A 16,314-nucleotide genomic window follows, 5' to 3' on the forward strand; every position below is an offset into this window, starting at 1 on the left:
CACGTCTGAAGTATTCAAAGCATAGTAAAACTGCCCATCAATTTCCTTCCCCGTCCCCTTCCGTACCACCCGAACCGGCCCCGCCCCCTTTTCCACCCGCCCCTTCACCATCGCAACCGAAGGAATATTAGAATACTCGGCGTCCTGCTACTAAATTACCTCGCCGTTTGGGATGGCGATGACGGCTTGTTGTGGGTGCTGTGTCCCGATTGTCCTGCTCCTGGACCTGGTGCCTCGTCCAGGTCCCTCGGATCGTTGGGGCAATTATGGCCGGTTGGGAGCCCCGATATGTCGCACTGCGGACATGCCCGTTCGGTGCTTGTTCCCCGCCCCGCTGTCTTTTGTCTTTGCCATTTGAGCCATTTGAGCCATCGAGGCGGCCGCAACTCCAGTCTCTCCAGGTCGTACATGATCGCCCCGGGCCATCGCCCTGGCCCTCTCCTCTCCAGAGGAGCAACAGAAGATGGGCAGGAGGTGGGCCGCGGCACAGGCGTTGCGTCTGGCACGGGCTAGTGGCCATAATTCTCGGTACACGACTGCAGGAAAGGGCTGCTGCAGCGGCACCACCGCCGGCATCATCCGTCCCGCCGTCGAGATCGGCAAAAACGTTAGGAATCTCTGACGCATACCAAGAACACAGAATGCTGCACTCCAATGTCGGTTGCATCACTCCACTTTTCTTGGATTTGTAATATTACAGCATGATGATGATCATTTCGGCCGAAGGAGTGGCCAATTCGAAGCTGTGACTTGGTTCTTATTTGTGTGTTGATTACTTACTAAACTAGGTACTCTGTCCAGAAAAAAGGAAAAAGGAGTTTAAATACCAAATAGATTTTAGAATCTTGCCAAAGTATTGATAGGTTCTGATGCCTGGTCTTGCACTTGTAAAATAATTGAGAATATATTATAATATATTAAAGCTAAAATTTTGCAACTACAATACAATTGTCATTTAACTACATTCATCCTAGCTTCCAGCGATTTGTTACTATTGCAAATAATGATAATGAGCTGATCATCGACTGTTGTGATGTGATAAGTACGACTTCTATCGGAGGCGGCGGACTGATACTGATTCTCGCCGAGCAGTGCCCATAACGACGCAGTTCGTCAAAAGCTGGCGCGGTGGGTGGAGGAGGGGCACGCGGCACGGCGAGATCGGAGGCGATGCCGGCTCCAAAGCCTGAGCACTGGAGCGATTGCAGATTTTGTTACGAAGGTTAATGCGAAGCGCAGAACAAGGAGAGCAACCCGTGTCAAAACTGAAAGAACAAAGACATCGTCACTCAAAGCCGATTTCCTCATACCCTTACGTAAAGCTCACCATACATACCTTCAATATTAACCATATTATAACTGGAAATTCTACATATAATAATCAGTTCGATTATTAAAAACCAATTGGCACAGAGTTAAGGCCATTATGAACTCATGAAGTACAAATCTCAAATTTAAACGGTAGTGCGTCCTAGACAAATAAAATTTTTAGTAATATATATAAGTATATATAATAGAATTTATTCCAAATGTACTGATTAGAGATAAACAGATACAGATTATTATAAACTGAAGACATGTTCTTTGACTACAACTTCTCGAATTTATCTGCATCTTACAATAAATGTAAGATTGACTATCGCAACTGGTAAAAAGAAATCCATATTAGGGAGATTTATTTTTAAGAGGGCATGTGGCTTGCCGTATACCCCGCATTTTGCAGGTAACATGAACTCAGCGCAAAAGTTATGAGCACAAAATGCAAAGTCAAGCAAGCAAAATCCTATAATTAAACAATTATAGCAACTCCCACTTTTGCTCGTGGTCATTCGCTGGCCCTGGACCCTTGCGATATGTGCGCTACTCCTCCTCTTTGCGGTCAGGACGGATTTCGCTCAGTGTAGCACGACGCAGGTAGTGGTGGAGGAGGAGCTGGACAAGACGGAGGAGTGGGCGGAGTTGGAGGAGTTGGGGGAGTCGGGTGGCAGGGGACAGAGCGCGGTAGCACAAGTACTTCCTTCTGTGCGAGGAATGCTAGCGATTCTCGGTCCTCCATTCTCGACTGCGCCCCAAGCTCCACCTCCGTCTGGCGGTCTGGGGATCTGGGGATCTGCATTCTGGATTCTGGAGTCAGCAAGTAGAAGCCGACGGAGGCCCAAGCCCCGAGTGCCGAGTTCAAATGCATTTCGATCTCTGGCATTGACACTTGCGGTTGTTAGTCGGAGGTCGAGCACCACTGCCATAATTATAATACCCGCGAGGAAAACCCCAACCATTAGTGTGAAATGGATTGCAAGCATAAGCTGAGCGAGCGTAGTATTTCCAGAAAAATGTGTCCTATTAAGGATGTTTTTTAGTTGCATCCACACTTTCTTGAAAAACTCAGACTTCGATTATAGTTGAATTGCAGTAGAATTTAGTCACCTCTAATAATGAATTAACCCTAAAGCTTTTAAGTAAAATATATCCTTAAGATTGTTGTATCCTTAAGATTGTTGTAAGATTGTTGGGTCCTTACAACATTTTTTCTTTTCCTGGAGGTGCAACCTGCATGCTTGAGATTGGGAGGTTCAACTGCAGCCACTAATGATATGTAGATGACGGCATATGAACCTCGAACTAAACCATGTATTTAGTCTTACGTGCGGGAAAAAGACCAAAAGAAACTGGACGAGCACAATAAATTATTTGGGACGACTCGATCTCACCCCCGAATCTGGACCGCAAAGTTCGTCTCGGAATCTGAGAATCTCGGAATCTGGGTAACTGTGGAGCGTTGGAGCGCTGGGCGCTGGGCAGCTCGACCTGCTCCTGCGTGGCTCCACTCGTTTATCTTGCCAGCAGAAGACACCTCGGACACTCAGACTTCCAGACCAAGTCGGAGCTGAAGTCTCAGCCTCGATAATTAACACACAAGCGCGGGGCGTGATGAGCAACGGACCGCAGAACCAAACAAATTATTAAAAATGAATTAGTGGAAATATAAATATATGATTTCGAAGTCCCATGGACCGCTGGGGCCACGTGCTCCTAGGCATCCACGTCCACATCGCATCCACATTGGGCCCTGATTGCGCCGCTGGTCAAGTTGCCTTCGGGGTCGCAACTCCCAGCTCCATGCACCAACTCGACTGCAATTGCATTTGACTGTTTTTCGAGGCTTCGGCCTCTTTTTGTTTAAATATATAAAAGCCATTAAATACTAATCTATTCTCGATTGCTCTTCTTCGGCTACTTCGGGCACCTAATGACGCGCGGCCAACATTTAGGCCACCATCGGGCCAGGGGACCAGTGGGTCCCGTCCAGTGCAAGGAGGCAGTGCCTCCTCCCTCCTAAGTATGATTAATTAATAATGCAGGTAAGCATGTAGTTCGGCGTCCACATGCACATGTCGGTATGTGCCGCGGTGGCTAACCGTGTTATTATGCACATTAGCCAACCGTGTCATTATTTTATTATTATTGTTATTCCGATTTCGTACTCATTTAAATGCTCATTAATAAAATCGAACTGCGAAGATTTCGGCAGTTCATTTCGAGCAGCCGAACTTGTTTTGGGCTGGAGTTGCATCTTTACTACGAAAGCCTCCTTAATAAAATCTTTTCTATCATATGATCCATTGGGAATCAGGCACTATCTTAAAGAAACAACTCAAAAATATAGAATATGTAGCAATGTTTTAGAATTTATTTATTTGTATTACTTAATATTTACACATCTAAACTCGAAAAACTCTTGTGGAAACATACGGATAAATTGCGTAGTTGATTTTCATATCGAATATGTTAATAAAATATAACAAAGTCAAATTTATGCTAAATTCATTTTAAAAAACTTCAAGTCGAATCCTGTTTTTAAACTCCCTTACAATACCGAAACCCAATGGATTTTCCTAAAACTACACAATAAGTGTAAATAGCAGATCATATCAAAGCATTTTAGAAATATGATGTTTAAATATAATGGGATATTATTACTAGAAAAAGCGTGTGTCCCTAACTTGTTAGTAATAATTATTATTTTTTTCTTAGATATGAATAAGGGTTTTAGCCTAGTGCCAATATTATAATGGCAACTGTAGTTTTGCGCACATTAAGACCAAATGCCTCGTATTAAGCTAGCTAATGTTTTGGTGCACAAAATATTGATTTTCGAAAAGCGCAGGGAGTTTCCTTTTCGCGATGCCCCTGCGACATTTTCCTATTTTGAAAATAATGGAGGCACGCGAAGGTAGCAGATAACTAATAGGGCATTACACGGCCAAGATGCAGACGTAAACATCAGAGCCTTTCCCCTTCCACTCAAATGTATCTGTATCTGACGAGCGTATCTGAAACGCGCAAAGAGAGCCTGCTGGCCGCTAAGAGAGCGAAGAGAGCGCGCCAGAGCGAGACGGCACGCGCAGAGCAGGACGGCGCGCGAGATAAATAGAGTCGGGGGTGAGTCGAAGATACATACCGCCTCGAACGCGCTGCCTGGGAACTCTGCCAGCATCCCCAAAAGCGATATGGTATGTACAGCCCGAGCAGAATGTGTATTGGGGCTGTTCAGTTGACGGTGACACGGGGGATTGTAACTCACTCCCCCTTTTGGGGCTTATCCGAAGCAGTACCTCTACACTCGGGCAAACGAGTGGGGTATTTCTTACCTATTAGTACCTGTCGACGTTAAGTTTATACCCAAATAATTGTGGTACCTTCACATATGAACGGTAATTGCCTAATATCGGAGTATAGAAAATACGACTCAATGGTTAGAAAGATCTATTTGGACTCATGCATCGCTTATCTTAGGGTTATCCAATTATAACATAACAGAATACTATATTAATATATGTGTTGAAACTGTTATATTCCACGGAGATATCCAAAAGTAGCTTTTTTGACGAATTGACGAATATATCTGAAGTACTTTAAGAAACGGTTCTTACACTTTTTCCTTGGCAGCATTGAGTTAATTTCTAAATTTGAAATTTGTTTAGATTGTACTTATACTTCTAACTAACCATGATTACTACATTTTTTGAAATTTTTATGTTTACTGTTTGAAAGTTTCTGTAATCTGTTTCTATGTGTAATCTGCAACTTAGATTATCTTTTTCAACCGTACCTTGCTGCTTTGACTGGAGGAAGTCCCCTTTTTTCCCAGTGCAGTACATAGGCACACACATAATGCCCCCGGCCGTGGGCAACGAAATTCGGGGAGTGGGCGAGACAAATATTAAATCAAGCTGTGTACTATGTACTGGCCATGCGGCACATAAATATTTATGTATCTGCATGTAGACACACCAGGGTGTGCGGGGCTATGTGTAATTATGCACTTATCACTCTACATGAGCTGTGTCCGTGTCCGTTGCCGTTGCCGACTTTGCTAAGTTCCATTTCCTCGGGAGCTATTGTCCGCATATAGAAGTAGTCCGCCCGAATCTCAGATGTACGCATGTACATGCGTCCAGGGAGTCGCAGTGCGTATGTACAGGTGCCCACGAGTCCGTACATACGTATCCGTATCCGTCCATGTACAGAAGCTGTATGTGGAATTGCGACGGAGGGAGGAGGCTGAAAGCCCACATACAGCCATTGCTGCGCGCTATCTTGGCAGGACTTTCGGGGGGCTGGGACTGCGACTGAGGATGGCGATGGGGATGGGCATGGGATCTGGGTGGTGGGAGGTGGAAGGTGGAGGTAGCTGGAGCTGGGATCTGGGTGGCACATGACCAACAGAAGCTGCATGCATACACCCCCGGGTGGAACAGTACATAGCCAACGGCTGGGTCTTCGGTCGCACGGAACTGAGCGGAGTGGAGCGGAGCGGAGTGTAAGCTGGGCTGGGGAATCCTTTGGCCGAAAACCACAAAGGAGATACGGAAGTTGGCTCAGACGACGACGACGGCGCTACTGCAGCTCCTCCAGTGCCGATCCGCAGCTGGAACCTCTGGCACAAGTGCGAGTGCAGGAAACCGGAGCGGAAATTCACTGGGCGGATGTCAAGTCCAAGTTCAGGCCGTGTTCCTTTACCGAGTTACCCCGTAACTAAATAACCGTGTTTGGGTCTCAAGTTCCGCCGGCATCCGCACGTGATTCCCCACTACGAGTGCCAGTCCGCTTAAAGTAAAGTTCGGTGTCCGTTTCCACTCGGAGTATCTCCATCCCCGCGCGGAGACATCCCAGGTCGATTAACATAAATTTGCACTCGGTGGCCAACTGCGAAAGCTGTCATCATTCTGGATTTTACAAACAACTTCCGACGGAAGGTCGGTCGGACAACAGCTGCCACTGGGCCCAAATTGGCAAATTGCTTTAACCAACTTTTCGTCTATTTCCGTAGGAGTTGGATATGTCATTTCTGGCTACCTTGGACGCAAGTGCCTGGCAGGTATGTTCCCATTGCTCCTCCTCCGCGAATTAGCATAATTTGTGTTTAAACTAAGTAGGCTGGGTCTATCTTCTCCGAAATATTCCGATTACAAAATCAGGTCGAGTTTGTGACAAATACAAAGTTTAGCAGAATTTAATACAGTTTTTAATAAGATAGTCTACCAGTGCAACTGCTACTTTCGGTGGCCAAATATCGAGTTTTTACCTTTTCAATGTGCTTTATTCAAAAGAAGTCTTTTCCTTGATTCTCAAAAAAAGTAAACATCCTTACCTTTCGATATTACATCATAACTCAATAGAAATTTCATTCCCTTTTCGAAATTTAATGTTTTCAAGAGCAGATTATTTAACCAAGATACAAAGTGGTTAGATGCTGTAAAATATGGATGTTTCTATTCACAATAAATGCTTTTTGAAATTGGGGATGAATTTGTTAATTTCGCTGCTTGGCAAGCCGAAATAATATTATTACTCGAAATGGAACTTCATAAGTCAGACAGCAGACAATCGAATCATACATGGTAAATTTGACTCTGCCAAATCTAAATTTATAATGAAAACTTTATTGACTTACGCCAAAAAGTGTGAAGGTTTGTCCGACGGTTAACTGATATTCAGTGTTTTCGTTTTTAGCCATAACTTAGCTGTTAAATAAAGTTTATCTTTTTCATATAAAAAATATTTTAATGTTTGCAAGCAATGATAACATACATATGCTTAAGTATTTAAATAAGCTCTTTATCGTGTGGATTGCTCATATGTTTAATAATCATCCGTATATTGTGAATGTTAAACTATGCCAAGATCATTTTATGGTCCTTTTCCAAGAGGTTAGTTTGTCAGATGTGGCATGGGCATATTTAGTGCTTCCCAATATCCTTTGACAAGTTCCGCTTGCCACAAATTGAATTCGAAATGGGGCTGCGGGTCGTGTGCTCCGCCGGCCAGTGGTCGTTTATGTCTGATCTGATCCTGTTTGAGGAGTAGTTCTGTTTACAGGACGACTTAGTCCCTGTCACCGGCAGTCCGCTCCTTTTTGTGGTGGGCGGTTGGTGGTGATGTTGTTGCTGGCAGCGTTGGCGCGGCTCAAATGGCAGCGACTGTTTGCGCAGACCTGTCGACCAAATGAACCGAATAATACATCAAACGCTCTTTAATGGGGGTGACAAATCCCCGACAGTTGGTGGACCTGATTACTTTATGAGTGCGGTGGGTCGGTCCTGAATAAGCCGCTCGTCGTTTCTGCAAAAATTAATCAAGCACCGGCAAATAACCGCCGAACATGCAAATATGCTAAAGCAATTGTGTCCCTAAATAGAGTTCACAATGCCAGTAATGAGACATGACACTAAAAAACTTCGCAAGAAGGGGTTGATTACTATCTCTTCCCTATGATATGTGTGGGTAACGTGTTTCCCCACCTTCCAACACACAAGTTTTTAAACTGAAAGTGATCTTACTTGTTTCGATATGCATTCTAGTTTAACAAAGTCATGGATTTTTAATATTTAAAGCCCAGTCAAATAAACATTTTTTATATCCCCTTTAAAGGCGATTCCATATCTCAGATTGTCATCGTTTTCATCCCTCAGATATCGCATTTATCCTAATGAGAGAATATGAAAACGTGACAATTTTACTTTCATATCCCGTGGCTATCTCAGTTGTATGATAAACAATTTTCTTAGCAATAAAGGACGTTCAAGTGTTGTGTTTGAATTGAACAGAATATTTGTGTTTTGCATATGCGGAAAGTGGTGTGTTCGAAATTTTACATTAATTAATCCCATATCTCGATCAGAAGAGGAAAACAATTTATTTATATATTATTAATTAGAATTAAGATCACTCTATTCAATCATGTCCGTTGGTGTGTAAAAAAAATAAGTACTTTTCTTTTTATTGGAGGAAGATATGTTTATCGACTATCGGTTACCCATTACTCAGAAAATAGGAGAAATCGAATATTTCCAAGAATATAACAGTTAGAACGAAACGTTTCCGAACCTACGAGCATAAATTACAATCTATATCAGGATCATACGCAAATGTATGATATCTACCAGTCCGAGAATTATATTGATTATATTTATTTAAGAAGATTGCAACGCCCACAAGATGGCCAATACAGTTGTTTTCTGTAACTAATTAGTATTACTGGGTAAAACTTAGCGTTCTCTCTTGTTTCGAATTAATTATAGTATGATTATAAATGTATATACAGCTCTTTTAAAGACTGTAACCAAACATAAAGTGGTAAAAGCAATCACATTCTCTCGTTTGAAGTCCTTTGTAGTAATACATACAAATATTTTTCAACAAAGAAATTTCAAAACACTCATATTTCTGAGCTACATAAAAGCTTAGCAGTTATTGATGTGATTTGAGTTGTGCACGTTTCATAAATAGTTTAAATAATAGAAAGACCTTTCATAAAAATGAGCAATGTTGTGCATAAGAGTGCGATTGTCATCCTTTCCATTCATGTTCTGTAAGCAGGACGAATGGGATTATTCCGACTGGGTGTTCTTCTCCAAAAGAGCGTATGCTTATCTATAACACTAACCCCAGGAAGGAGTACCGTCCCCCTTTGCATATCATTTTCAGTTTCGGTGAAACTCAGATTGGCATGCTCATGGTTGCCGCCTCATCGCCGAGATCAAAATTCGTAAAACACCAGAATTTGTATAATCTAGCGGAAGTAATGGCATTACCACCAGCACAGACGTTGCACACGGAGTCCATTGTAGTTAAATGCCAATTATATGCATAAAGGGATTTGCGAGATAATTACGGAATAGCGCCACGACATCCTTATCCACATTATCCAATGTTCTGGGTAGGCTAATAATTCGATATGTTAATACTTCGCCCGTTTGCGGCTTGGGAATCGGCTTCGAGTTGCATCCTGGCCAAAGAGCTGCGAGTTCGTCCAGAATAATGGCACGTGACCATATTTATGCCATTTAATACATGACGAAACACTGCCTGTCCCACTGCAGCGAACAACACTTCGAGGCATATCATCCCATTTGCCCACTAAAATGCACCCCCGCCTTTCAAAGCGATGCTGGGTACACTCGGAGTTGAGTTATGAATGAATATTATGAGTAAATATAATGGGTATAGCTACAGCGAGTGAAAACTAGTAACTTTCATGCATAGCTCACTTAAGATATTCAATGAATATTCAGTTGGTCCTACGATGATCCTATGTGCTCTAACTCATTTCCAGTGAATATACGCTACGCTACGTGCTTTTCTCCGAGTGTTTTTGGGATAATCTCCCCATTCCCGACCAGCCTCCCTGCCAAGTGCGAAACTGTGCCGGGCAAGGGGCGGACGAGCACTTCAAGCTAAAAAGTGAAAAGCCAAGTAGTGCGAGTGGCATCGAGCGGCGCTGCGGCGACACGCATATGTTTTTTCTGGGGCCGTGCGGCCGTGTTTGTTGCTTCGCAGGATGCGCACACCTGAGTGCTCCTTGATGGAAGCCCACAGCCCACAGCCCACGACCCATGAACCCGACTGCAAAGCGGAGCGGAGCGGAATCGATAGCTGGGGGCTCAAGTGGCCGAGGAGGCTGGTTGGAAAATTATACGGCAAACACACTACAAACACGGAAGGATATACATTACGAGGGTGGGCCACGTGCCCCGAAAGCCGTCGTTTTAATTAAGTTTGTAAAAAAACAGGGCCACGATCCGCGAGCGTCTTTTGTCAGCAAATTTCCCATTTGATACTTTATTTACCTTTTGTTGATATTTGTTGATACGTTTACGGCGGGTCCATATTGGGATATCGATTTCAGGTAACTAGCCACATAATTATCAGAAGAGATTCCTTTTTTATACTTGTTACTTTTAGATTAAATAGGTATACTAGATGCGTTAAAAAGTACGTAACACTTGGAAAGTTGTGAAAGTAGATTCTAGAGATGTAGCAATTGATATAGTGATAGGTTACTAAAAACTTTTTATTAATTAAGCGTGCAACATAAATAGTTTCATATTTAGGTACCTTTAGAAAATATACTTATATTCTTCTTATGCAGATCTAAATTATATAGTAGGCTAGTGCACTCTATTTTACATTAGAATGATACCAAAGTTCTTTAACACCTTGAATATTTTCGGACTTTCATAATATTTAAAATATACCTGTTGCTAATAACTTGTTATTAACCATGAATTTGCGTATATAATAATTTACTTTGAGTATATTCAAGTAATTTGTCTCAAGCTAACGTCTATCTGAATGTAGTTATAAGCATAGTGGTCTTTGTAACTAATAGTTTTACGATGTTTAGCTTCAGCAAAAGATATATTCAAGTAATTTCAGATTTATGAGTGGATGCTCAATCAAACAAAATACAGCTCGTGGGTTGGAAGAGAGGTTGGTTGCTTACGTATTTATTTAAATCATTAGTCATTGCAGTTCCAGCTAAAGGTAATTGCACACACGTTTTAAGCGCATTTGGGCACATAAATTAATACATTTCAATGGAGTGTGTGTCGCTGGCAAGGCAATGGCAATCGGAGTTCGAATGCAGATACGTGACGGGGTCCTCGCAGCACTGTACTTATCACGTGATTTATATTAATGGCGGCATATCATGTTTCACGCGTGCTCGCTCGGCGCTGGTTTTGACTCCAGAACAAATTTGTCAGTGGGGGTCGGCACGCGCTGCACTTTCGAATAAAGTCATCGCCAACGACAGGTCGGCGCAGCAATGGCAAATCCGCAGATCCAGAGACCCAGAAATGCACATGGATGCTGCGATGCATGGATGCAAGGATCCAGATGCGAGTGTGCCCCGGCTGGGACAGACCTGGCACCTATTGAGAGCCGGGCTTTCGCCATAAAACAAAGAAATATGGGCGAGAAGAGCCAGTTGTTTATGATGGAGATGGACAAAGCGGCTATAAATCTTAATCCACAAATGCCAGATCGACTTATTGAAGTCCAGGGATAAGCAGAGGCATAATTTCAGCGATCGGCTTCTAGGCAGCCAAGTACCTGCATCTTTAAGCTCGTCTATCTAGTTTGGAGGGCCTATTATAAAAACCCATAGTATCAGTATCTCGCAAAGCATTCACATCTGCAAATAAATTTATTCACTCTGTATTGGAAGTATGGCTATTTTTCTTTTGCACCCAAATATATTCAAAGCACCGAAAGGCAAATTATGTTAATTGTACGAGATTCCGCTACTGTTGCTGAACATCGCGGTTGTGTCATTAGCAAACATGCTTAATTATGGCATGGTTTTGGAATGGTATTGGCTTCAGAACATGTTGAAATATCTCGTATCAACACGTTTTCGTGCTGAAAAGGCATTTTGAGATTTCTTTTTGGTTTCGGGAATGCGAAGTGCGTTAACTAATAAGACGAATTGCCGTCTTAGCATGCTCAAAATGTTTCGTCTTAATGCAATCTTGGCCGTCTCCTCCAAAGACCACTTCTCTGTATACACTTGCCGAATCACTTAAGAGTGCGCGCAGAAATGAGGCAAAATGCGAAGCCCTAATGATAGCTGCGGGCGAGTGGCCCACTAGTTATTCTCACACGGGGCCAGCGACACCTACTCGTACTGCCAGGCCAATCCCCGACTCCACAGTCCAAGTCCACCAGCGGATACCGTTCCGCGCCATCTCGCCATCTAGCCACCTAGCCATCTCGCCCTCTACGCACTTTTCAGCCCATCTAGATTCAGAAACGCATCCGCGGGCACTACACACTCGGTTGTCCCTGCTCCACAGATCGCAGCTGTTTAAGTGCGTATAACTAGGTAGAGTTGAGATACATATGTAAATAGGTAGGTACGAGTATATGCAAATAGATAGGCGTGCTTTGGGGCAAAACTCTGCGTTCATATGTACATATGTGCTGCTTTAGCAGTGATTAATGCGCGGATCCGTATCAATTTAGTGAAGACTGTATCTTTAACCTTTGAGAAAGCACCAAAATATACTAATACATATTTCAAACGTTGTGATTTGTATTAGCTTTTATTTTTAGCAATAACTTATTCATTACTATAAATCTGGTTCACATCTTTAAAATTCGGTTTATCTCACCAGAACTTTCCTTTTCTTAATGTTAGATGGTAGTACTTAAAAAAAAAGGTCTGAAAGTAGAAAATCATTGATATTTATTATTATTATATCCTAAATCTTAGGTTTTAATGGGCTACTGCGGAAAGAGTTTCCAAATCATTTTTAAGAGGAGCTTGAAAGATGGAGTTTCGGAAGCAGGCTTTATGAAATGCAGTAGCCAGATTCCTTTAAACTATATTTCAAAATCCTTTGAAGTTGAGTTAATTAATTTAATATCATTATTGGATTTCAGTACAAATCGCATTGTGACTAAAATTGTGCCCCAGATATCGGACTCATTTCGTTTTGTTTTATCGTTGCGATGGCATAATTACACCATTTTGGGAGCGTAAAAACGAGCGAGGAATTAAAGACAGCAAATCATTATTAAGCCCTTTAATGATTTTATAGTCCAATTTATATTCCTTAACAACCACTTGCACTCGGCCAAATGCTTACATCTCTTATTTGGATGTTTGCTTTTAATTTTCGAAGTCGTAGTCTGGAAACCAGAACCCACAATCCAGGATCCAGAATCCAGAATCCAGAACCGAGAATCCGTCTCCGCAGTTATTTATCGCAAATTGGATGCGAATGTGTGTCTGAGTATCTGAGTATCTCAAAGTCTGCGCCACTGATGCTGATGCGATGCCACTCGGTTGTGGCGATTCGCTTGATTTAATAGTGGCAATTTCGTTCGACTCCAACGCACTGATAATTTTCTCACATAGAAATCCGTATTTATAAGCTAAAAAAAGGCGCCGCACGCAATTCGGCATTCATGTTTTATTGCCTAATTAACTGGCGCTGACCATTTCACGACCTCTTGTGCGTGACGCGTGAACGAAGTTACGGAGCCAGGGAATCACTTATTCCGACGAGGAGAACCAGGAGTAGGAGGCGGAGGAGCATCAGCCGGACTCCTGTCCGCACATCCTAACCGCATCCGAGGTTGCATTATCACTGTGTATAACCCGATGGCATAGGGGAAATAGTATTATAATTATATTTTACGCAGCGCCCAAGGGTCATTAAACTCATCTCTCATTTGAGTATCTCTTGGATGCATACACATAGGTTCGAAAAATATGTCGATGAATAAGTTGATTCAGTTAAGAACTTATTGTTCTATATTCAGTCATTAACTTCTAGTTAGTCGGAATAGTAAAATCAGAAATGTGACGGATTTAAATGCAATGCGTTTAATTTACAAGTACTACGGAATGGCATAGATTATTTTTATCAATAAAGAATCGGAATCTGAAACTTTTGGCTATCTTAGGATAATCCTTTCACTCGAGAGTGTGTGTGCGTGTGTGTGCAGGCGAGCGATATGCTCGCAATTTATGTACGCAATCGCAATCTACGGTGGGTAAACACAGCTGCAAATGCGTTTCCTTTGACCTCGAATTTAAATGGTCCGCCCTGGTGCTCCGCACTCTATCGCCTATCTGCTCGTACGCCGAATTGCGAAAAACAGAGCGGATTAAAGGTGCACATGAGCACAGCCGTAGGAAATATGCTGCAAACATCCGCCATCCGCCATCCGCCATTCGCCATCCGCCTGCTGCAACTGCATCTGAAAACGCACACACCGCCGCACAGAGAACCTCGGTCGGAGCTGGGGCACACTGAAAGAAATAGGCGGTGCAAAGTCCAACCTAGGTTATCACAATAGATAAACTTGTGTTCAAAGTTAGATCGAATGAGTAAAGGAGTGTAAGGCAATATATATATAAATAACCTTTTAAAGGTAGTAGTTTTTCCCAGTGCAGGCAGGGGCAAAAGCTGGGCAGCAGTAGAGGACAGGAGGCTGGAGGAACCCAGGACTGCGACGAGCGCGGCTCACTCGCTTATCTTCCCCGCGGCTATTGGCGTCGTGCAACATTGCAGGAGCCGGAGCAGGAGCCTTTTCCTGGGCCTGCGCTGCTGCTGCTGCTGCTGGAAGACCGGCCAGAGGAAGAGGAAGGAAGACCTGGCGAACGGACGAACTGGCGAACTGGCGAATGAGCGAAGAAGCGACCATGGGCCATGGGCCATGGGCCACGACCATGTCGCTGATGATTCGCATTCGTGTATCGCAAGCGGGCCACAGCCACAGCTTTTGGCTTCCCCCGAAATTTGAATCTGCCTGCATCTGAGGACTTAACGAATATGAACGAAATGGCCCGCGGCTGTTTCAAAATATTACCACACTCGAGTATTCGAGCAGGACTACGTACTACATATACATGCGTTCGACTCCGAGCCCAAGTGAATGCGGAAAATTATGGCGAGGTAGTTGCAGATACAAACACTCAATCACAAGGGCTCCATTTGCATACGCCGCTCCCGCCGTCCAAGTGCAGTCCAGAAATCCATGCGGCCTAAGCAGTCCCATTAGCCATAACCCCTAGAAATCTTAGGCTCCGTCCTGCAAGTGGCTATTCCTTTCGCTCTGAGGGATTGTTCCATTTAAGGGCCTTCTGCTCTAAAGTTACGTTCGTTAATTAGACGTTTTTCTAGATACCTTGTGAGCGGGGCGAATTTATGTTCATATAAGATATTGGATTTTTTTTAGTGGGCTTACCCAGAGGAAAATCTTTCGGTTATATTCTACACACAGATCTTAGACAGGAGATCAATAGAATAAACATCAGATGATCGTGGTGATGCACCATATACATATAATCTTTCACATACATATTATCTTTCAAAAAATTCTGAAAGTGTAAGGTATTTTTAAAAGATTTTATTGCAGTTAATATATCTCAGTACTAGATTTAATAGTCATGATCACAGTTAATAAGAAAGTATATCCCCTTCAATATCTTTTCCCATGCTACAATTTACCTTTTCTAATTACATTTTTGCTTGCACATCGGCTGTTATATTTTCGAAAAATCACCACTCGAGAGCTGATTGTGATTTGCATGTGGAATGGATTGGAATGGAATGCACTTGTCTGCGGCCGGCAAGGCGGGCCGAAAAGAGCGGCTTGCCGCTAAAGGAGTCGCCACAGATTGGCGGTCGCAGTCGAGGTCCACTGAAGTCGGAGTAAGTGCCACGAAGCCACAAGTCTGGGCAGTAGTCATGCAAGTCCTGCGGCATTCACGAGTTTCCCCCCGGCGATCGCATTTAAGACGCATCTTAAATGAGGTGCTCAGGCCGAGTCCTCGACTCTTGGCCAGTTGCGATCCCCAGCTCTTGGGTTAAGAGCCCCCCGGTTAAGAGCCAGCTTATGACTGGCTCAAAGAAAGCTGCCATTTTCGGGAGTGCACTGGTATGGGTTGGGATGTGGATGTGGCTGTGGCTGTGGATGATGACGTGGATGTAATTGTGGCTGCAATGGTGTAGGTGTGCGGGTCGGTAGTTGGTAGTTGGTAGTTGCACAGAGGTGTACTTGGGTGCATTTACCATGGGCACACGGACCACTGTGCATCACGATTTATGCCCGGTGCTGCGGGGAGGACTGGGAATTAATTGGTAATGCGAGCAGTGCATCAGTATCAGTATCCGTATCAGTATCGGTTTTGGCTTTGCCTCGGCATCCGAATCGGAGCTGAAAATGGCGGACCGATCATCGATCGATCGATCGATGGATGGATGGAACGATCGATCGATCTCTTGTCGTGGCCGCAATCAAAAGTCGTGCCGCCGCAATGAAATCGCTGAAATGGAGGTGGGTCGTCCGGCATTCCACCGCCGCAATTGGATAATGCACCTGATCGCCGCTTCCACTCCACTGCACACCACTCCACGAAATTTACTGCCTGGCCAGCTCCTCCGAGGTGGCTTCGTGAGTGGCTCCGCGTACATAATGTGCATGTGCAGTCGGCGAGATCACGGTTTCACATCT

General features: G+C 43.6%; 2 long non-coding RNA genes across 2 annotated transcripts; both read right to left on the reverse strand.

The window, feature by feature from the left end:
- Nucleotides 1–12,427: 12,427 nt before the first annotated feature.
- Nucleotides 12,428–14,594, reverse strand: LOC117139707. Its single transcript, XR_004459374.1, has 3 exons — nucleotides 14,221–14,594; nucleotides 12,936–14,137; nucleotides 12,428–12,508 (listed from the first exon to the last, which is right to left on the reverse strand). It is a non-coding gene; the product is annotated as an uncharacterized LOC117139707 (long non-coding RNA).
- A 13-nt stretch (nucleotides 14,595–14,607) lies between these two features.
- LOC117139708 lies at nucleotides 14,608–15,110 on the reverse strand. Its single transcript, XR_004459375.1, has 3 exons — nucleotides 15,046–15,110; nucleotides 14,699–14,985; nucleotides 14,608–14,620 (listed from the first exon to the last, which is right to left on the reverse strand). It is a non-coding gene; the product is annotated as an uncharacterized LOC117139708 (long non-coding RNA).
- Between the last annotated feature and the right edge of the window lie 1,204 nt (nucleotides 15,111–16,314).

This window comes from Drosophila mauritiana, chromosome 3L, assembly GCF_004382145.1.
Source record: "Drosophila mauritiana strain mau12 chromosome 3L, ASM438214v1, whole genome shotgun sequence".
In the NCBI taxonomy this organism is placed as follows: Eukaryota; Metazoa; Arthropoda; class Insecta; order Diptera; family Drosophilidae; genus Drosophila; species Drosophila mauritiana.